Source organism: Pezoporus occidentalis, unplaced genomic scaffold, assembly GCF_034315485.1.
Source record: "Pezoporus occidentalis ecotype Australia unplaced genomic scaffold, CSIRO_AGI_Poc_V1 ctg2, whole genome shotgun sequence".
Taxonomy (NCBI): Eukaryota; Metazoa; Chordata; class Aves; order Psittaciformes; family Psittacidae; genus Pezoporus; species Pezoporus occidentalis.
Genome location: NW_026913855.1, coordinates 16,706,653 through 16,730,149, shown reverse-complemented (window position 1 = coordinate 16,730,149; position 23,497 = coordinate 16,706,653). Strand labels below are relative to the sequence as shown.

At 42.0% G+C, this 23,497-nt stretch overlaps 1 long non-coding RNA gene across 2 annotated transcripts in view; it reads right to left on the bottom strand.

The window, feature by feature from the left end:
• Positions 1-4,630: 4,630 nt before the first annotated feature.
• LOC134163100 (uncharacterized) overlaps positions 4,631-23,497 on the bottom strand; it is a 94,834-nt gene continuing 75,967 nt past the window's right edge. Inside the window, exons 3-4 of one of the 2 annotated variants that reach the window (XR_009964573.1) lie at positions 6,878-6,987; positions 4,631-4,788 (exon numbers count right to left, since the gene is read on the bottom strand). This is a non-coding gene — a long non-coding RNA (uncharacterized LOC134163100). Of the gene's footprint in view, positions 4,789-5,091; positions 6,988-23,497 lie in introns of those variants that run through there. The other variant, XR_009964572.1, reaches the window with a different exon arrangement.

Here is a 23,497-nt window from a genome sequence, read left to right as displayed (position 1 = left end):
TACTCTGGGTTGTGCTAGAAGCACAAGCTAGAAGCAACATGGGTTGTGCTAGAAGCCAAGGTCATCGGCAGTGAAAGCTTGTGCCTTTGCACTCCCTCACATGTGTCCCTCCAGCTCCTGCAGTTTCCTTTCCTGGCAGCAGCTGCTCATGCTCTTCATCCTGCTTTTAAATGCAGTAAGGAATAGGGAAGTGACAGTAGTACTGAGTGAACAGCAATGGTGTAATCCTGCAAATGAGCCATCACAATGTGGCCAGCTATCATGTTCTGTGTCGCTTCGTGTTTGATACGTCACATCTAACAAATACCTAGACTGGCAAATACCTAGAAATACCTAGAAACTTCTACTGCTATGTCAGATTTGCTTGAAATAAGCAAAAGTTGATAAAGGGATGCACCAACAGATACAGAGATGGACCATGGTCCTATATATTATGTTTATACAGAAATATGCATAAGACCAGTATTATTGTGGAACTATTGAAAGGCACTGGGATGGTAAAGAAATTCAGCTGGGCAGACCGAAGTCCAGCTTTCCATACATGTCAGTGTAACAGCTTGATCAATGCCAACATTAGAGGCAGCTCAGCATCCTATGCACTTCTTGTCTTCCTAACTCACTCTGAAAGGGGGCACAAGACATGTCAGGTTTTTCGCCAATAAACTACAGCTGAGACAACCTTCTCCACCATCCAAATTAACCTCATCCCAAACTCTTCAGATGAGTTTAGGGCAATCTGAAGTAATGCTTCGTAGAGGGCTGGGCTGACCTGAAATCTGCGGTGTGTACCTGTATGACCGACCAGTAATGATTCACCCCACTCTGCTAGTTACAGCTTATGCTTCACCTCTGAGGAGAAGGTGCTAGAGATAAGGCTGCAGGACAAGATAGGAGCTAACTCTGGCCTTTTTTCAGCCTAAATAGTGCAGTCTATGTGATGCCCAGGTTCCCTACACACACTCCTCTGGTCTTTCAAACAAGCACTCTTCTAAAGATACATCTTTTCTTAGCCTGTGAAATGTATAATACACACTGGAGAGCAAGTGGGGGAAAAAAAGACTATCTCTTTAAGAGTTAAAGCTGCATTGCCAGGTTTCTGGAAGTTGATGCCTACGTTCTCTACACATACTTCTCAAATCTTTCAAACAAGTCCTCGTCTAAAGAATCAGTTTTCAAGATGGTGGCTTGGTAACACTTAGGATAAAATAGAATATTTAAGTTGGAAGAGACCTCCAGCAATCATCACTGCCTCAGAGTGAATTTCACATGAAAAATGCAGTTTCCACAATGCTGAAATCTTTTTAGATTATTTTGTTCTTATTTTTAACAGATTTTTCTCTTTCCCTCCCTCCCCCCCAGTCAGTTATCATCATTAAAGACTTTCTGTTGCTCAGGCTATTTCCAAATCAGAATTCCTCACATTGCTGGACTGGCCTAAGCTATTCATTCTGAAGCAGTTCCAGCTTAAACTGGAATCGCATTTTAGTGGCACAGGGCTTCCCAGGAGCCCATGCCTTCTGTGATGTCCCACAGTCTCCTTCAGGGGATTTGCCATGGGCACAGTGCCCTATAGATGTGTTACGAGAGTTAATTAAGGCCTTGTGGGAAAAGGGGGAGTGTTATATTCCCCATCTTCAACTTCTCTGTACCATGATCAGAAAACACTTTTCTGATGACCCAGTGTGTTTTGGGTCAGTTTCATTTATCTCTCAGCTTGCTTCATGGTGATACAAAAAATGCTCCCAAAGCCCATTTTCAAGGTAACCCTTTGGGGCTTTTGATTCCCCAAAATCTCAAATCTTTTGTTCTCAATTTTCAACAAAGATTAATATTGGAATTTTTTTGTGTGGGTTATAAATTCCTTTTCTTTTCTGCAATTCTAACTACCTGTAATGCTTTCTTGCTATCTTCCCATATATCTGCCTCTCTGTAGTTACATATGATATAAGATTTTTCCCACGTGAATTATCACTAGGACCTAATCCCAGATCCCCAAATCCCATAGTAAAGATCTGTTCTCTCCAAGATGACACAACAGTAGGCAATTCATTGAGCACAGGCAGACACATCTTTTCCATGAACACATTTAGCATCATTGCTAAAACTGTCTCAGTAGCAATTTCAGCTAATAAGAAAATGAAGTTAGCGCAAAGCTTCTGAAAATAAATCCTGTGGAAGACGTCTTTCTGCTTTAATAGAGATTGAATGCAGTCCATTTCTCTTTCCCCATGTCCCAAACAACACATCAAAACAACGTTTAGCAAGTAAGCTACATTTCACAACACACTCGCATCACAGATGGATGTAAAGTAAGTTGCTTGGCAGCATAAATGCCCTGGAGAGAGGAAAGTTGGTTGGTGTTTTGTTGTTGATTTTTTTTGCCTTTTCTGTCCAGCCTGTTTTCTCCCACTACTTTAGAATTGCCCAAGATTATTCCATTATCTCATCTGTGTCTCTAGTGGCTGTTAACCCTCTACGCTGCCACCAGAAGAAGCCTTTTCCCCTGCCCTTTAAATTCAGGTTGCAGAATAGCTGGGCAGCACTGCTGTTAATTCCCAGCGTATCCTGCCTAAGTAAACTCAAACACCATGAAATCACAGGTGTGAGAGGTGCTTTAAAATGCAGGGACTCCAAGCTCTGTTTAACCAAGCAAGGAGGAAAGAGGTAGAGAGGCATCATCCAGAGCAAGTCATCTATTCAGTGATTTTCCCCAATTTTCCAATTTGCTTAACGGTCTCAAAGACATTATTTTCTCAAGTGCACTGGTGGCTAAATGGTATGTGGAAAATGTTATTTTACTTGAGATTTTCCCTTCCAATGGTGGGGCCTCCATAAAGTAGGTCTTGCTAAGTTCTCCCTGTGCTTCTCGGGAGGAGTAAATGCAGGCCAGGTCCCAACATCTGCAATGGGGCCCGTGGGGATCCATCGTAGAAAATTTGGCCCATAAAACTCCATTTCAAATTTCCCAACCTCTCTGCCCAAGAATATCAGAAACATGGCACTGGAAATGTGTTTTCCTGAAACATTTGGTCTAGTCAAGCGCCTTCACACAATGTATGTGGCAAGCAGATGCAACAGGGTCACAAACACTGCTGAGACAAATGCTTAACGATTCGGCAGAAGATGTGTGGATTTTTTTGTTGTTGCCTGCTGCTAGACAACTTCGTACACTGCTGGTAATTGCTGTATCTGGGGTCTTTTTGTTTGTATACTTACGCCTTACCCAGTAGCTTTGTTCATGGCAGTAAAAATATTCCAAACAGCTTGGAAAACTTCCTTTGCTCTGACTTGAAAAGGCTGAATTCAGTTCTCGGGGAACTTGGTGGGAGCTGGATTAAAATGTGGCAAAATTTTTACTTCTTACCATGCTGCTGCTGCAGCAGGTGCTGAATTTCCTTTTACTGATTGGTTAATTTATCCTTTTATGGTAATGATGTACCAAAGTCCCCTAAATGTCTTCCCTTATGCAGGGTTTCCCTGAGCTCCAGTAACAGGAGATACTCAGCCAGCTCAGTGTCCCGAAGCTTCAGCTTTCCCAGGATTTGTCCTGCACCAACAAGTTCTCTGTGTCAGTCAAGGAGATTTGCAATACTTCTTACTCCTTTTCCACATACTCCATCTCCGGAGTATGCCTGTATGTTTATTCTTCCTCCAGAGTGTCTAGCCCATCCAAATCACAGTTCTGGGTAGAACTGGAAACAAGGACAGGCACATCCTCTTACAGCCCAAGGGAGAAGAGGAGGGACAAGGTAAAGTTTTGGTTTTAAGTCTGAAAAAGAAATGGTGTATTTACCTTAACTAGTATCCATTTACAGTTTGAAACATAGGTACATTTATTCCCAGGATGTAACTTGATAGACATTAGCTAAAAAAAAAAAAAATAGAAAAATACCGTTTCTTCGTTCATAAAGAGATCTGCCAGTCTTTGTTGTCCTGTCTTTCTTTGGTGCCCTTCAAAACCATTATTTTGGTATCTTTGAAGATTTTAAACAAAACTGTAGATCTAGTCCTATAAATCATGACAAAACAATTAAAAGAAAAAAGAAAAGTGTGCATGTTCCCAAGTTTTGCCATTTTCCCATCACTGGAGAAAGCATTTTTTAAACAAGCTTTCCATCATCTTTTGAATGCTCAAATACCACAGGGCTGAAACAGAAGCTGTAAGCAGCCACCATGCCTCACAATACAGTGAAAATGTTCTGTTCAAACTGGAAAAAAAACAAAACCCTTCAAGCCCCACTCAAAACAAAACAGCAAAGGCACCTTCCTTCTGTGTTACTGTAAATTAATTTTAGAGGCGGGCAGATCTCTAACTCAGCTACAGACATAAACCCAGGAGCATAAAGCTCAAAATAAAGCTGGGTCATTGCATCCAGACCACCATGGTAGCTGGCAAACAGGTAATAACTGATTAGTTAGCAAAGTCCGCAGAACATCCATTCCGTATATCCCCTATCTCACAGTATATTTCCCCGTACTCTGCACCACTTTACATCCTGCACTGATGTACCACAGACATTTCTGACACCTTAGGTCTCTGTGACAGACATAAAAGTTGTTGTTTTTTTAAATATATTCTTAAATGACATAGTTTGGGTTAAAATTTTCACCCATAAATTTGAGCCTCATTTATGGAACCTCTCAAAATCCTTCTCATTTATTGAAAGACAAATTCTAGTTAAAGATACACCAAGAAAGGACATTCAAATAGAGCAACTTACCTAAAACATGACCCAAATCTGAATCTCAATGGTCACCAATTCCTGGCAATTCCAGTTTAGTCTGGGACTAAGAAACAGAAGCAAACAAATATATAAATACATGCCACTTTTTTTCTGAATGCATTCATGCTGGACAAAAGTGAAGAAATGCAGAAGATATGGTCTTGTTTTTCATTTTAGGAAGAACTAGTTTATTTAAGAGAATCATTCAGCTAATCTAATGTGTTGCCAATAGTTGTTATTTGATACCAAGGAAATAAAAAGACTCGATAGAGCAATTCAGATGATTGCAAATAATAGGGAGGTAAGTCCGTATGGCCTCCTAAATCATAACAGTTTCTACATTGTTTAAAATACAAATCACACAGAGTGGTCAAAATCCACCTTTAATTCTCAGTCTAATGATTACATTGGTCAATTTCCAAGACCACAGCTAAAGGCCATGAGAACTTTTAAAATATTTTCCCATCCATATGCATACTGTCCCAAGCAGTGGAAAAAAAAAAAGAGAAGTAAAAAGGCAAGCAACCAAGAAAGAAGAAGAACAAAAACCACACAGACAGCACAGTAGTGAAATAAAACTTTCGACATGGAGTTACTGCAAATGAGCTTTGAAATCACCAGGAGACATTACGATCTTCATTTAGCATCCCGTCAAATTCTCAGAACTGTTTTGAAAGGCGGAAGGGGCCGCATATAGCGTCTTGGACCTCTTTACTATGGGTTTGAGGAGTTTCAGGTTTCTTTCGTTTTTTAATTTGCTTTCCCGTGTGAAACAGATTGTCATAGAAAATTATTTCAAGACCTTTCCCTTCGCTTTCCTGTGCAGGGCTACAACAGAGTAGTATTAGCATCTGGTTCTGCATATGCTTAGAAGCCCATTCATTTCAAGCCACTTTGAGAATTAGGGCCATGACATGTATTAATTCACTACAAATTCTGATATGCATAGGTTTTATTCTTAAAATTTCAAAATACCCAAAAATCTCTGCAAGTCTCTTGGGAGAATAACTTTCTGGGGAATCGTGACATTCTTCATAGCATTCTGATAAAGGAGCAGTATGACAAAAACTTGGTCTTATAAAAAAGCTGGATAATATCAAAATAAAAATACGAATACAATTTTACGAGCTGTATTAGTCATAATTAACCACTCAGGAGAAATGTCAGTGTATACAGATCTGCCATGTGAAAAGTACTACTGAATATTTTAGCAATTTTTTCAGAAGGTACTGAACTTTTCTTGCAATCAATTATTCATCCATAAAACTTTCCTTTCCTTATTTTCTCCTCAAATTATTGCAGAACTTTCTTCGTCTCGGTAAGATCAGGGGTGTAATCGCATGCATGTATACAGTACACAGACAAAAACACATACCCATTAAAAAAGCTGCAACAGATACCACCCCCAACTCTCCCCAGTTGTACATTTGATGCTTGCTGGTGCCATTAAGCAAACACAAAACAACAGCAAGCGCATTCTGTTGAAATGTTTAGCTAAATGGAACCAAAACAGTCACAGTTCACAATTTCATAAATACATTAATTAGAAGTGTCTCCAAATAGCATGTGATTTTGAATTATTAACATAAAACACTGCATTATAAATGACTGCAAATTGCATTCCTTAGTGCTCTCCATGCTTAATTTATTATGCCGTAGGAAAATTTGCAAATTACTTCACTGTTTTATATTTAATGGATAGTTTTATATGTATATTGTTTCATTAAGATAAAATTAAACCACAGTGTACATATTATATGCCTTTCCAGTGACATAAATGTCACTAGAGACCCTCAGACTTTGTCAGGAGGGGAACGTGCTTCTGTCATCCCCTAGATTTAATAACGAAGTGAAGAGCAGGTTTGAGTTTCTGCCCTTTCTGTGCCCATCCACAATTGCTCTTCCCAGCCAACCCATTTCTGAGGTCTGAGAAGGGCACTACAGAAAAGTTTCCTGTCATTTGAAAGTACAGAGAGGGGTGGTGGAGCAGCCATCCCTTCTCTGCCTCTGTGGTTTGAGGGCAAAGGGGTCTTTTCAGCAGTGGTCTCTGCTGCTAGGGCAATGCAGTCATCACATCGCCCATGTTTTGTAGGTGAGGAAGAAGGTAGCAAGCCAGGTGAGCCTGCTGCCTCAAATCCCACAAATGAAAGTACCTCTGGAGTACTGCTTCAATCTCCCAGGAAGAAGAAAATAAGTTTGGCATGGGCTGGTGTAGTACACTGCCAAGTTATCTGCTGTCACATCTTCCTGCAGTAGGGAAAGGCTGGAAATAAAACATATTAGGAAATCCTGGTGAGGCTAGGTGGGGATAGACGTCTGGAGAAACATCAGCGAGAGGGGGTGAAGGACATTGCATTCAAAAGGAAAATCCATTAAAAATTTAACCATAAAGACATTCATCTTTGACAACTTCTTTGTATGTTGTCTGTTCTTAGCTATTTGTCCTCTTTATTTGTAAATTCCTCATAAGAGGAATTGCCTCTAACTATGTGCTTGTAGAGTGCATATTACAATGGGGACTCAACTTCCCTGAAAACCTGAAATGCAAATAGAGCATAAATAATAGATATTATTTATGATACATAAAAAAGTAACATTGGGCCATGAAGAGGCATTCTAGATGTGTTTAAATAGGCTGTCCAATTCCCTGTTTTCTGAGGACTAATAATATCACTTTGATGGATGTGATAGATGTTTCTTAGAACTCACTGTCAGGCTTTTTTATAAGATAGAAAATATGCTGGTTACCTGTTTGCACAGGATCCACACAGTTTTCAGATGTCTTTTTGTTTAATAAAAATATAGCACAACAAAATGCTGCAGGATGGATAGGAGGAGGAAAGATGGCATATTTGGGCAAAGCTATAAATTCTGTTTTATGTTAAAATTGTATTAATGAAATTGAAGCTACAAGAAGATGAGCACAGGAGAGAGAGACAGCCCTCTAAGCTATTCTTTTCAAGTAATGAAGATGAGACTGTCAGAGATTGAGGTGTCAAAACTGGAAGTGCTGGAACAAATTCACAAATTAAAGAGCAACAAGTCACCATGACCAGATGGCATACATCTGAGAGCTCTGAAGGAACTTAAGAATTAAGTGGTTGAGCTGCTAACAGAAAAATATGCAGCCTTTCATTAAACTGCTATCATGCCAGAGGACAGGAGGTAACAAATACCTCGTCTCACAAAATCTGGAAGGTGTGTTCCTGCGAGCTTGATTAAAGCTGTAGATTGCTTTTCTCTTTTAATCATCCTGGCTTCAGAGAGAAGTTCAGCAGATCCAGCAAAAACAGCTAGCCTCAGCCAATTGGGAGCCTCCAGTGAAGGCGAGCGCGAGGGGTTTGCTGATTCAGCATACAGTGGTGACCATTAACCTGGATGTGGCTGGAGGGCCTTCCAAGGACTGACTTAAGTGATAATTAAAAAACAACTGCCCTAATTACCCCCTGCCTTCTCAAACACCCACAGGTACCTATCTCTCAATTGGTTAACTCTTTCCTTGGCACATTTATGAATAGGATGATAGGGCAAAGCTATTGCTTTACTAACCCCAGAAGTTTCCTTCTTCCTTTATGTCCTGCTTTCATTTTCTTGTGATCCAGAAAAGAAGCTCTCTGTGGGAACATACAGAGGAGGAGGCATGGAGAGTTAAAAATTAGCTCAACATCTACCTGTGCAGCACAAACCATGTACTTGTATCATTGCATCGATTTTAAGGTGAGTGTTCAATTGTCTAGTCCTGCTGTGCTGTTACCTAGTGTGCATGCAAGCACACAGCCCAGCTGATGGGCATGAAACCATGCAGATGTGTCCCCACAGCCTCAGGTGCACCTTGCATTCACAGATTAGCAGTGCAGGGCACCAGCAGCACATCCATGCCTTTTCCTGCCATGTAGAAGTGGAGAACCCTACCTCCACAAAAGCTAGGCTGACAGATACAGGCATCTTTGATCCCATCTTCTGGGTGTTACAGAGCAGAGGTTTTGCACTATTGTGCTCATATCAGATTGAATAAAGTAAATCTTCCTTCTAGGTACTTAGCCTGGGACAGACAATGTTAGGATTTAGGAAAGTCATCTCTACCAGTGAAGGTCTGCCAGTCACTGGCACTACTAAAAAATATATGCCTCACTTCTAAATTAAATACACCTAGCTTCCATGCTCAGCCACTTGTTCTTGTTGCATTCTTATGGTTAATGGAAACCCTCAGGAATCAAGTTACTGCTTTGAAGATTACAAACAGATTTCAGACTATCAAAGCAAGAGCTGTGGGGGAACAATTTAGACACCCAAAAAAAACCATTTGGAGTTTTAATTGAAAAAAAAAAACAAAACCAGAAAAAATATCAGGTCCTTCTTCAACAGCCAAATCAACCCACGCCTTGTAAGAGCTTTCATTTGCAACAACTAGAGACTCTCCTACCATTTCAAACTATTCAGAATGGGAGAACTGTTATCTAGGATGTACAGAACAGGAGGGGAAATATCTGCTTGAGAATAACCAGCCACTTGGCACTTCAGACATGTATTTCCAACATATAAGAGTGAGACTCACGTCACTGCTTTGAGTGAATGCCTGAAGCTATTATTCGGGTGAAAAAGGCTGTCTTTCTAGTTAGGATGAGAAGTTCTATCCATGTAGAAAAGAAAATATACACGTAGACAGGAGGTTTTAAAAATACTTTTCTTTCCCCACAAATTAAATAGTTTGTAAGAGAAAACTCCTGGCCATGAACAGTCTTGCTTGCTTAAGGGCTTCACAGCCCCCTGAAGTGACTTTCCTTGCCGCAGAGGATAGCTGTAAAGCAGATTTTGGGAACCCCTGATTTAGCTGCATGGGCTGGGGCCAGCTCTTACCTTGCCAGTATTGTTCAGCCTAGCAGTCAGGCTGAACATACAAACGCTTAAGGACTCCTTGCCAAATGCAGTGAGCATGAAGTGTGGGGCTTCTTTTCTCTGAAGTGGGTGGTCTAGAAAGTGAAACCTCTTCTTCCACAGATGCAACAAAGGAACAATGGCTACATCAGCTATACATAACAACAGCTTTGGGACTGTGATTTGATTCTATCTAACCTGGATCATCATCCTAGCTACAGTTGACGGAGTGGTGCAAAGAAGTGGTGCTGTCTTCTGATAACTGTTGCTAAACCTTGTTTCTCCTTTCGAAGCATATATACTCATATATATATTTTAAATAAACTATGGGCATTTCTTCGGGGGGGGGGGGGAGGGATGCAGAGGATAACACTGACTGGTTTAAACTTTTTACTTCTTGATATTTCAAACACACACATCTGTGAATAAAGATCATAGCATAAGCAGAAGTCCTATCGGGATAGGTGGGCTGGGGTAAACCATCATCTTTCATGTTTTCTCCCTCTGATGGATCTGCTGGAAAAATGGCATATTTTTTATGATGTTTCAAAGGTTATCACTTTCATTATTAGCAAAGGATCATTTCACCATTGTCGTTGTCTCAGTTTCCACCTTCAGAAAGGTAAGTTCTAGTAGATACATCCAAGTGCTCTGGGTGGTCAAAGCCACCCAGTCTTCTCCTGGAATGGGCAATCCAAGGTTTTAGGTCATGATGGAAAGTCCCATCATGAATGACTCTTGTATTTTCAAAATCTGACGGAGGAACCACAGGCAGATGTTCTCGCAGAAAAGTGAAAAACAGGATATGTGTGGGAGTCCTCACTGGGAAGAATGGTGGCAGTCCTGCAGATTAAGTAATGACCATAGGACTCAAGCTCAGCAGAAATCTACAGCTTAAAAATAGCTAACCCTCCCAACATATTCCCTGCACATTCTTTTCATGGCAGTCACTTCCTTACCCTAAATCGGGCAATAAATATGGACAAATTCACAACTTGCTCTAGTGACATTTAACCTAGAAATACAAGCCATTTTTCATGTTTTATCACACATTAATTCCACTCATGATTATGAAAACCCAAGTTTTCCCATGCTTGACTCAAATCAAGGCATATGCCAACATTTTTGCAATCCCTAGGCTGGTGTAGTGCAGCTTATTCTTCATGAAGCTATCATTGGAAAACTCCATATGGTTCAGAAAATGGATGTGCATCTCTTAAGTGATCTCCAGTGGTCACTGGCTGCTCTCAAAAAAAGCTTCTGGTGCTAAGACTGCTACCTTTCTCCATAGCTGAGAACCCACTCTGCAAAGAGATGGCCATTGTCACATCCCAGTTGCAGTCATCATGCTCTGTGGGCTTCTTGCAGACCTTGATGCTCTCTCAGCAGAGGGTTTCTGTTAGCTGCACATCTCTCTGGCTGCATCCATCATCTGCTGGAGTTTCAGAATCAGTTCAATCTCTACACTCTTTTGGAACCACCAGAAGCTCAATTTGAAGAGTTCAAATTGGCCTGAGTCATCTATCTGTTTTTCAAATCTCTAATTGGCTTTTGGCAAAATTTACTTCAGCCTCTAATTTTTATAGCATATTTACTGTTAGCATTATTTTCTTCTGGTTGAAACTGGCAGAAGGCAGACAAGTGTCACAAATTCATGAAACTGTGATAGATACTCAATGAAGCTGAAATAATTTCTTTTGTGTAGTTGAAACAGACTCAAATAACCAAATCAAGTTGATCCTGACTGAAAACTAAGCTTGGTTTCTTGGATCATGAGCTGAAGTGGCTTCAGGACTTTCGGCTATAAACCTACTAAACCGAAAGCGCAAACTTTGTACCACCCAGTGGAGCCAGGATATCCCTCAGTATCCTTTTCCCTAACAATGTTTGGACACAGAGACCTGGATGCAGGCTGTGGGCCCAGGCAGGCAGTAAGAAAGTGGGTTTGGAAAAGCCAGTGTAATCTATGTGCCTTTACTGCCTGGACGGCTCCCTCCTGCTGGAGTTAATAAAGGCAGGTCTGGTGCCAGGTTTCTCCCCAGCTTGCTATCCTTCTCCATCCAGCTGAAACAGTTCAACTGGAAATGTGGGGGTATGCTGGGACCAGCCTGAAGCACTTCTCCAGAGAATGCAAGAGACCGCCACAGTGGATGGACCATCTTGATGGGTTTGATATCAAAGAAAAACAGCGTCTGTTTGATGTTGTGCAGCACTTTGGGTAAGGTCGTTAACAGGCTGTAATTTCTTTCATTTTGTGGAAGTCTCATGTCCCTGAGCTTTGCTCAAGACCCAGAATCTAATGTCTTTGTCTGTTTTCTCCCTGACAAGTCTCAGAGATATTAAAAATCAAAAGAAGACTCTAAGGAGCAAATAAAGCATCTTTAAAGTACTGCTTTACTTTTGTGTTAACTCACAGAAGCCTTTTGCTCTCTCTGCCTGGCCCCAGTCAGATCTTGCATAAAAGGGAAAAAAAGCACTTTAAAGCACTGTTTTCTTTGCACTTCCCCATACACTTCAAATCACTGGTCTTTCTTGCATTTCTCGTTTATTCCCAGACTGTCTTGTGCCGAATCAGATTATAATACATTAAACCTCCAAGAAACACAAAGCCCTCCAAAGTGCTCTTTGGGGTCTCCATACATGTGTCCTCCTGTTCTTTCCTGCAATAATTACTGCCATCCCAGGGTCAGCTCCCGCATGCAGGTCCCGCTCAGACGCACTCAGCCTCACCTCCCTTCACTGCAAAATGAATTCAGGATGGAATTTGCCTGTTCATTGCCTCTGGTTTTGTGTGCAAAAGCAATGGAATTGCCTTGTCTGCAAGGATGCCCTGCCCTACTTTTCCAGGCTCAGTCCCTTTTTGCAGGAAGGGCCTTCTGCAGCTTCTTTGGAGAAGTAGGGATGGTGGTTTCTAACCAGCTTCTCTGGACGCACCTTAATTCCCTCTCTACTAAAGGCAGGGAATCATTCAAATCACAGTTCTGGCCTGATTGACACCTATGCCAATGCTCTCCTGGTTTCAGCAAGACCGATGCCCTCGCCCCTATGCAGTCTTGAGTGAAGACAGCCAGGGCTGGGAGCAGTTCAACAGTATTTGTGCTTTCAGAAGGAAACACTGCCTTTAGCTTGGCCTTTACCCTGAGCAGAAGGCAGCTGCATAGTGCTATCACATCTAGAAAGAGCAGCCTCATCCTAAGGCAACATAGTGCAAATAATTGAAGATAAAGCTATTGCCAACTACATCAGCATCAGCTTTGTAAGCCCACAGAGATAGGTCACAGGGAGGACCTGCCCTGAGCGTGGTTTGATTCATTACTCACAGGTTACTGGAGAGCAGTAGCTCTGATTTTCCCAAGTAATACAGCTCTCCATAGAAGGACATGAGGAGTTCCAGGAGGGACTCAAGGGTGCAAACAGCCCTGCTCTGTGGCTGCCAGGGCTGCCTGTGATTGCTAAAGCTCCTAAGAGCTGCGGCTGCTGCTGGTCGAGGGAAAGAAGCAAGAGCCACAGCCCTAGGTGAGCTCTGCTGGAAGCACCTGAGGACCGCTTCTGCCCATTCAATGCCACAATGCTCAGTATATAAAAGTGGCTATGAAGTCACAACAAATAAGTCAGTATAAGTTCTGCAGGGAGCATTACTGAAAAAAAAAAAACCAAAACCCAACAATAAGAAAGAGAGAACAACTGGAACACTTGACATTCAAAGAAACATCAATGGGAGCTGAAGCCATGCAAGCACCTTTTTTTGGTTTGTTTCTGCAGGGGTGGAATGAACAAAAGCCCTAGGTATTATGAAAATCTGCAATGTGGTTTTTGGTCAGGTCTGCTCCCAAGAATGAATTCCTAAGGGAATGAAAATATTTGTCTGTAAGCTACCACAACTGTCCTTTTCTTTCTTCTGGAGAATATGAGGCTACATTTCTTCTGAGGGTGTCAGGATAGCAGTGGCAAACTAAGTGGCACATGCTTCCACTAGACCCTTGTTAGCAAATCTGAAATCCCTCCTGAAATGCTACTCCCTGCCAGTCCTGATCTCTACTTCCGAAACAAAGCCTGCTCTCACATTTTTGTGGTGGTTTAATAACGTGGAAGAATAGGACTGTGATGGAAACAGGGAAGGTTAAAAATCTATTTCTACTCTTGCCCTAAGCAAGAAATGAGCAGATACCTCCCAAACTGAAAGCCTGGTTATCTCGTCTGCTGCAATGCCATGCCAATAAAGAAGCCTTTTTTCTATTTAAAGAAGTAATATAATAAAATGTTGGCTCATTTCATTATAATAGCTAGGAAGGATTTGCTAGTTTCACAGCATAAATTTAGATTAATTTTTTAGATTTGACAACGTTATAAAAATTATATTGATTCTGAAATTATAATTTTAGATTGGTTCTGTCATTTTAGCCTATTAGCAGTCTTTAAATGAAGTGATCCAGTGGTTACAATCAATCTTATCTTCCATTATGCACTTCCTGGTGCTAAAATGTGAGATCGATTCTAATTAACTACACTGGTTCAGTTATTTGGGTAGTTTGTTCAGGGGAAAAATAGTTACTGCCCTAATATCACTAAACAATCTATTATACATTTTTGTACTGAATTTATATCCAAAATGAGTGTCACTCCTTCGGTAAAAACAAGTCACAGCTCTCTAAAATCTTAGGACGGCAACATTAGTGCTATTTCATTAGCCAATACAGCATATGACATATTTTCAGGGTCCACCTGAGCTTTAAGAAGCAAAGCAGGGTCAGCAAAAAATACTTTCTCTGCAGCGCAGCCTCTAAATGTATATATGTACAACAAAAGCGACTTCTAAAATGGCATTTCCAACATGCAGCAGCTGCCAGCTAAGAGAACAGGTTTAAATGCTGCTTAAGAATCCATGATGGTGAAAATAATGCTGTGAAGCAAGGTGATGTGATTTAAATATGAATCAGCTCAAACATACTTCTTCTTCCACTCCCTAGCTTCAGCTTGCACTGCTGTACTGGAGCGCCAGTGGGACTGCTGGCAAACCTGGATTTCCACCTTGCCCTGTGCTAGTGTCAAACTCTCTAGACCCCAGGCCTTCAAATGAACTAGAGATGGTGGTGTAAGTGCAAGGAGGTGAGGGACCAATACGCTGTGATCCTGCCTGAAATGAACCTGGAGGTTTGATGAATACTGGGAGAGAGAAGTGAAAGACAGAAAGACCTGCACCCTGATCTGAAAACAGAGACACAAAGGCTGATGTCAGATAAAACTTGAAGGAAAATGTATATTGCTTGCAATTTTATTTCTTAGTAGGCTTAAATCATTCTCTTAACTCAAACAAACACTATACACCAATCTGTTACTTTTCTCCTCTATAATGCTTGTGCCTGGAGTCTTTTGTAACTTATTCCCTGCTACAGCTTTAAAGAAATTGAGCATATACACCCTCACTACTAAATCAGCTCATCTATCTGTCACACTCAGTGCAACTTGGAAATTATCCGCAGTTCAAGAGATGCTACACTAGCTTTTCCAATCACTGCCACTGCATCCTTTCGTATGGAGTGACTTGTTGGGGAATGAGTCAAGAATAAGAAATGTGAGCCTGGCATACTGCTGCAGTGTATTTCTTGACCTCCCTCCCTTCATACGCCCTCACAACATGCTTTGTTCCCATTCTTCTAATGGCATTGTCTTTCTAAGAAGCCAAATTGATGAAAAGAACTGTGAAAGGGAGCTGCAGCTTTAAAATGCTTCACTTACTCTTATTTCTTTGTTGCTTTTCTTTAAGATCTCGTCCTTGGGCATTTAATGGAAAAAAAAATCAGAGATCAGAAAATTACTGTGAGCCCCTTTTCTCTGTCCCCTTTGAGCTGAAAAAGCATCTTGCCAAGGGGAAGAGAAGTCCTGCAGAGGTAGGTAAAACTGAATGGTAAGTGGATCAGCACTGTACTTCCCTGTAGGCCCTCGAGTATTGCTGCCAGTTGTCATGAAGCTCGACAATAATTCTTACTAAGAGGAAATCCCCAAATCCCGTTTCTTGATGGGCTCTTTTTATTCCTTCATTGAACACGTCTTGATACAGATGATGTTCTGACTCAAAAGACTGAGTTTGGATTCTGTGCAAAGCCATTGCAGAAACCTACCCTGGGTGCTGCAGGAAAACTGTTCTGTGGGAATCTCCTTTCTGTACCGGTGGTGTGTTAGTTCAGTGACAGAATAACTGTTTTGCAAGTGAACCTCTTGATTTCACTGTTACTGCTATTGAACTTACATTGCACACCGTCATTAATTACTTGCCATCTCATAAGAAGCCCTCAGGAGCCTGATTCTCCACTGCCTCACACTTCATGTAATCATCTACGTCTGTGGAAAGCAAGCGCAAAACACTATCATACAGCTGCAAGCAGAAAGGTCTGACTCAGGCTGTGTTCCACCACCTTCTTCCACCAGACAGAGCAGTGGAGGATGAGACTGAAAAGCTTCAGAGAGGTTATATAGGCACACTGCTCTTGTTTGCACAAAACAAACAGCATTGGTTCACCTTTTTGCTTTTGACTTAAGGATGCCTTCTTGAAGGCCAGTTGGTAGGGAAATCTCATTACGCCTGCAAAGCAGCGTTAGTGTTTGGTGCTGTGCAAGGCAGAAGAGGATGCTGCCTTGGTGGTTGAACAGTGGCCAAAGGAGACTCCAGTGTGATTTGCTTTCTATTCAGGTCTCCCAAGATGACAAGCCAGAGCCACTTTTGCAGCAGCAGAGCCTACGCTGTTACATACCTGGTGAGATGGTGGTGGGATGCAGAGCCTGGCCCCACCTGATCATCCATTGGTGCCACTGGCAAAGCAAGAGGACAGACTCTCCTGCCTCTCACAGCAGTCTCCTGGAGTTTTTTAAATCTCATCACCAGCTGCACAAATTGCTGCAGATGCTGTTTGTAGTAGGAGGCTGCCACAGACATGCTACATCTTCCATGTGCCATGCACATGGGACATGCAGTTTGCCCATGGCCCTTTGTGGGGTGGCAGGCATTCTCTGTTGCTGCAGCCCTGGGAAGCTGCTGCGGTGTGCCAGGTCCCCCTCCATCCCCATGTTTCATCCCAGCAGAGCAAGGCACCCCTCACCAGTTGGATTTCTAGGCACAAGGATGGCATATTAACATGAGCATCACTAGCAGGCCTGTGGATGGGGGAAAGGCCATGTCCCAGGGCACCTGAAGGAGAAGATGGATGGGGTGATGTAGAAGGAGACCATGCTGTGTGGCCAATGTCACCTCGAAAACAAAGGGTGTGAGAGTAGGACAAGGTGAGAGATGCTGCAAAAGAGAGAGAAGATGACATTTGTGCAGAAAAACTGCTTTTGTTTCTTTGCCATTTCACAGGCAGTGTGTCTATTGAATGTGGCTTTTGCTGCCAAAGGACTTGTCATATTACATTAGGTTTAGCAACTTCTGCTGTGGCAAAGTGTGCAGCGTCTCTCTTCACATAAAGAAAATATTTTCACAAGTCTGTTCAACCTGCTAACTGTGATTACAGACAGTTGGCCCCTGACATGACATTTATTGCTCCAGCTTCCAAGTGAGATCCTCACAGCACTGCCCAGCCAGCTACCTGAAGAGCACATATGTGTGTGAAGACCTTAAACAAGTTTCTGCTAATGACTTCACTTTGTACCCTTTTAATAGGTCTTTAGCAGCTTGATAGAAAAGATGTTACACTACAGTAGTACAAACAAGAGCTCAAAGAGCATGTGCAAGCTAGACAATGTTGCCAAATCTCCTCTTTTTATGCTCACCTTCAAATTATAATATATCTGTTCTCTGCTGCAAGTGCTCTTTGCACGCGTATTTCTACACTGCTCAGCAATATTCACCATAAATGGCAACTACTGGGGGCGGGGAAGATCTAAGAAATCATTGCCTACCTCTTCTGAGAGACAATCTCATGCAGAGTGAAAAGACAAGAGGGTAAGAAATTACACGAAAACTAAGGCTGTGCAAGAAGGCAAGGTGTGCTGACAATGGCCACTAAGAAGAGATGGACTCCTTGATGATGAGACCCAGCTAGGTCAAAGAGAAAACTGGCCAGGAGAAAGTTTGCCATGAAAGAAAAACAAATGAACCCCTCAAAATCCAAAGCAGAGTAAATGAGCAAAGCCCATACTTCCCTGTTCCCTGTAGGTTATGCTGATCGTGTTCACAGCTCCACTGGAAACAACTGCCAAGAGATTGACTTCTGACACCACTGCATCCAGTAACTGTTCAGGCTACTGCAAGACCTATGTATCTATTTTCCCCGCATTTGTGAAAAAAGGAAGGATAATGAAGCCTTGGTCAGGACAAAAGAATATCATCTGGCAATCGTTTGGTTATTAATCATTGTTAAGTGAGAGGGGATGAGCTATTTTAAATTGGATTATTTTAACTGTTTTGTGGGAGTTGCCATCATTTAAAAATGTGTTAAATGGCCTGGATTTTAGCCTTCACTTTCTTTTCATGTACAACATACTTGTAGGGCCTGAATTCTTAGATGACTTTCCCTATGCTGTTTTACTTTTGGCAGGTCAATTTCTTTATTCTTTTCCAAACAGAAATTAAGCTTTGGCCAAGGGAGGAACAGAGCAGAATGCAGCCTGCTGCAACAGCTTGTAGTGAGTTGGAAAGAACTCTGTGTTATAGATGAGAGCTGAGCAAATACCCTTCTTTTTTTTTTTTTTTGTTAATTTTACTGTCTTATTTTTAAACTTGCATGTGCATCTGCCAGCAGCACTGCATCTTGTGATAATATTCCTATTAAGCAGGTGGATGTATTGTGAGCACAGAAAATTTAGTTCCATTTCAGTTAAGGGTATCCTCTTTAGTGATTAAGTTTCTTCTATTTCTTCCACTGGACTGGGAATTAAACTGATTCTGTGGCATCAGCCTGAACACGCTCCCTCACAATTTTGTCTTCTATCATGTCAGAAAATTATTTTTAAAAAGGCCATATAGGACTCAATGGCAGGCTCTCATAATTTCTTTTGCCAGTCGTACACCCTTGACAATAAAACAACTTGTGCCCAGAAAGGATACATAAGAGCTTTGCAGCTCTGTTCTGCATTCCTTGTTCACTCTTTTAAAGTCACCCCTTTCATACTCTGCTTGTACTGACATCAACTGAAGTGGGGCTGGATAAGCGACAAAAGATGGGTATCAATACACAAGGATGGAGAGCTCACACTCTGAAACAAAACCATTTTCCCTCCTTCTCTCCCCACAGCTCAATCCAAAAAAAATCACCTCAGAGCAGCCTCCCCTGATGTTGAGATCCTTTCCTGGAGATTTCTAACGTGCTGCAGTAAGAACCGTTTCCCAAGACCCTCCATAGGTCCCCACGGATTTTTCATGGTCCAGTCTTGGTTAAAATAAAAAGCATATTCAGGGGGAATGGCTAATGCTCTGCCTGAATGCGACATGCCTGTTGGAAAGTTTGTGATGTGGTACGCTAACTCTCTGATTTGTTTGGCCGTGTGAAAACCTTTTAAGCTGGCTCTGGAAATTCACCCCCGAAGCCTCTTCTGGGGCTTGTACTTTTATTTTTTCCCCATTTCCTCAAATCTTTCTCTTGTTTCTAAAGAGTGCCATCGTCCGTTCCTGAGCCCTCAAATCCAATTACCAAACAATGTACAAATATATGGCTGAGCGTGGTCTATGGGAACAGCTGCAAAATTGCTAATATTAGGTCTAATTTAGCTACAATAAATTAGCAAGTGTGTGGAAGCAAAATGATGACAGCATAATTATAACAAAAGTCGATGTGTTGAAGTATATGGATGACAATACATACTAATTTTAGTGAAAAAACGCACCAAATGAAATGCATGCAACGAACAGACGGGACTAATAGCTCAGACACATATACTTAATGTGACCAGTCAGTGTAAAAACAAAAAGATAGATGAAGCTGTTCAGAACCTAGTGCTAACAAGCAGTGTAGTCTGAAACCATTAACTGTCAGGGGTAATAACACTCAAAGTACTGAAGTGCAGTAAAACAGCAGCACTTTTCTCGGGATGATGTGCTGATGTACAAGCACACACCTGTGAAGAGGGTACTAAATCTATCCTTGCATTTATTACTATGGAGGGAGGAAAAACAACACTAATAATGTAAAGTATAAACGAAAATAGCAGACAGCAGAGAGTGACATTTGCATGGTCCCAGTCAGCTTGTTAGCTGAAGTGGGTTTTAATTAGCTATTTTCCAGCAAGCAAACGAGCAAATTAGTGGCAGCCATAAACAAGCAGAGACAATCAGGCCCAAAGAAAAAAAAAAGAAAGAAAAGATCGGACCTTTTTCGGTGTGTTTTCCTGTCACAACTACAAGGCCTTCATGCTTCAGCTAAATATTTCTATTAACCTAAAGAATGTGGAAAACCGAAGACCTTGGCAATGGTGTGATTCCCCAAAGTGGCTCAAAACATGATGTTAATAGTACCTCAGGGACTAAAAGCCCTGGCCTGAACAAACCTACCCTCTGCATCAAAGGGTAAAGCTTGGGCCTCCCGTGCATAGCCTCAGGGGTCTGGTGCACCTGGCTCTGCCCGCCCTCCTGCTGAAGACTGTCCTCTGCTCTTGGGACCACAGGGCTCCAGTGCTGTGCCTCACTCCTGCCCTGGATGAGGAAGAGCAGGTGCTTCAGAAAGTGCAGTGCAGGGTATAGGTGCGCTGCTCTCCATCTTCACCTTCACACTGCAACAGACATGAGAAAAGCAATGGCCAGTTGAGACCAAACAGGTGCCAAAAGCAACCAGCTACTCTTGCTGCTGAGGAAGAAAGCTATGGCTCTGCAAAGGCAGCAGGAGACAGAAACCACTGAGGAGGGAAGAGGTGAGCAGCAGAGGACAATCCCTGGTGCTAAACTACCTTGCTAAGAGAAGATGCTTATTTGTGTAAGGATAAGGATGGAGCCCCTGGCAGATAATATGGATTCCAGCAGTAATGAACAAACCCACTTTTGGTGCTTCTTTTATTACCATAGTACTACCGGCTGCATAATGAAACCTGCCCCGCTGTTACTGTAACATGGAGATGAAGATCCTTCACAGCCTGGTCAAGTAAGGCTCAAGGTTAAGCAGTTCACTGCAGTACTTTTGTTACTGAACTGATTATATTAACAATCAGCCATAATGAAAAACATGGCAAGCTTATCCCTTGAGTCAGACATGTTTACCCTCCTGTTCCGTCTGATTTTAAGAAATGCTGATGTTGCAAAGATAAGAAACCAAATACAACAGGGCAAATTACTTCAGCTCTTAGGTTTTATACCTGAAGAATTTAGGTACATTCAGCGTAAGATACAAGTGTGCAAAGTCAGAGAGCAGTAAACAGCTACTAGAGGTAGTTGCTGGGCAGGAGGATTCGGGGATCTGAGCACTAATCTAGACCTGGAGAAACTGAAGTTCATATTTCACTCTATGAGAGACTCCTCCCATGACCAGGGGTGACACAAGCCGTCTGTCTGGAGATAGCAGTGCTTCTGCCTTAGGAGTTTGCTACAAAATGTTCATTAAACACTGCGCAGGGCTCTGATATTGTGGAGAAGGGGCTAATTACCTGGAAGTGAAAATGCCTAATAAAAATTAATCTTATTTATGCATCACTATTGGTACATGTGGCACTAGCGAAAGACATTGCAGCAGGCTTTCAGTTGGTATAAATTATCAGGAAGCTGCAGGAGAGACTCTCTTGCATCCCTGTCCTTGTCTTGTGCCAAGGGTATTACAGTCTAATTAATACAGATAACATGAGTGCAGACGCTTACCTGTTGGGCGCAGTTGGAATACTAACACAAGGGGAGGGCTGGGGAAAGGCTCTTGAAGAAGGTTTATTTTATTTAGTTCATTTGTTTAGTAATGTTTTGACGGTCAGGAAACCCTGGCAATGAGTAGAGCCCAAGAGGCAATTAGTAATGGGGCAGAAAATGTAATGAGCCAAAAAATGAATTAACTTGAGCAGGCTAGGCACAGACACAAGGGGCCAATGCTTTTTGCTAGTTTATAACCCCTGCCCCTCCACTGGATTCAGAAAAGTAGGATGAGGTGTGATTTAACATAGAAACAGCCCGCAAGACATTTCCTACCGCACTCAGGGTAGCTCTTTGCCACAAAAAGCACTGCCGATGCGCCTGCAGGCAGGCAGCCTCACTCAGCTCTTGCTTAGAGTGAGCCTCTACCTATAAAGTTTCCTGCCATTACCACCACTGCTGAGGAGTGTAGATCACCACTATACCCAGGAAGAGGGGACAGACAGGGGAACCCTGTCAGACAGGAGCTCCAAGCATTGCCCCTGCCCAGCAAGCAGGGCAGCGATAGGAGTGTAGTTTGTTCAGCACAATGATGAGCCATACACAGGCAATCTCTCTTTTGCTGATTTTTTGTCCCTTTGCCTCTTCAGACTTTCTTTTGTTCCTCTTTTTTTTTTCTTTGAGGGCTTTCAGGTATTAGCAAACATACATGCTTTGAATTAGGATTCAGTCTTTGGTTCTGAATCGTGGACTGGTACTGTTTTCAGCTTATAGGAAACAATAAGAACTTTCACCACATTCAAACTGCTTACACATGTTTTTTTACAATGAACTTCTTTCCCCGTCTCTGACAGCTGTATGTGAACACTGGGGTGGGGAAAAACAGGCAATTTCTTTTGCAGGTACACACATGTGGTAACTATCTAGCATTCACACGAGGACACAAGAGGTAACCATCACCCAAATTGTCACGTTAGCCATCATGTTAGCCATTAGAATCAAAGATAACGATTCCTAGTTTAGGGAGCTGCTTGACTGAATCGCAGAAAAACACAACTGCCCCCAAGTGTGTGCTAGAATGATTTTCAATGCACGCTGCAGTTCTGCAATGCACAGTCCTATATGCCCCATAAGCTTTGTCCTGAGGGAGATAATGCCAGAAAAAAAAAAAAAAACAAAAAAAAACAAAAAACCCAAACCCCAAAGTTGTTACTTGGAGTGCAGGAAGGGAAACTTTGAGGAGAAAAAAAAAGCAAAATAAAAAATGCTCATATCATTTTAATTCTCTTCTTGCATGGGTAGTTCAATGTCAAATGAAAGCACAGGAAAGCCACAAAGCACACACACACTTCAACACTGCACCTTTCTTTCTGGGTCATGCCCAGTGCTATTTCATCATGGCCAGGGGACTCTGGGGGAAGTGGGAGCAGAAGGGAAAGAAGAAAGAGGATCTTTAAAAGAACAGAACTGTTGAAAATTCAGAGCAAAGGAGTCAATTCATAGCTTTATCAGCATATAGCAAGTGGAAAAGCAAGATATTCCTCTTCAAAGAGGAAAGTCCCCAAATGTATAAAGGTCAAGATAAAGGGGCAGAATTTCTGCCTGTCTCCATGCAGCTCACGGCTGCTCTGACATTGTCTGGATCTTCAGTCTTTTTGGGGTGAAGTATCACTGAGCACAGGGAAGTCATGACCAGCTCCCTGAGCATCCAAATAGAAAAAAAGCAAGAGGTCTAATCCAAACCCTTGACACTTTATATCAACAACTGTAAATCTTTGCCTCAGCTCCTGCCGGCCTCAGAAGTTAAATGGAGAGAACTGTTCATTTCTCATGCCTATACTGCTCTGTTGCTTTTAGCGAAGTTGCAGATTGTAATTGAGAGTCTGGTAAGGATCCCTTTTCACTGAGTGATGTTACTATCTTCCTTGTTGGAACTCTTTCAGCCTTGTAATAGCTCTTTTTGAAGGACAGCCTGATCTACTTTCCAAAATCTTCTGCAGAAAATAAGTTGCATTCAGAACAAGAAATGAAGTTGAAATCCAAAGCCCACCACAACAATATCTCACTCACCTCAGGACATGTCCTGACAATCCCTCTGCATGAGGATGCTTCAGCAGCAGAAGGAGAAACAGCTTTCAGCAAGGAT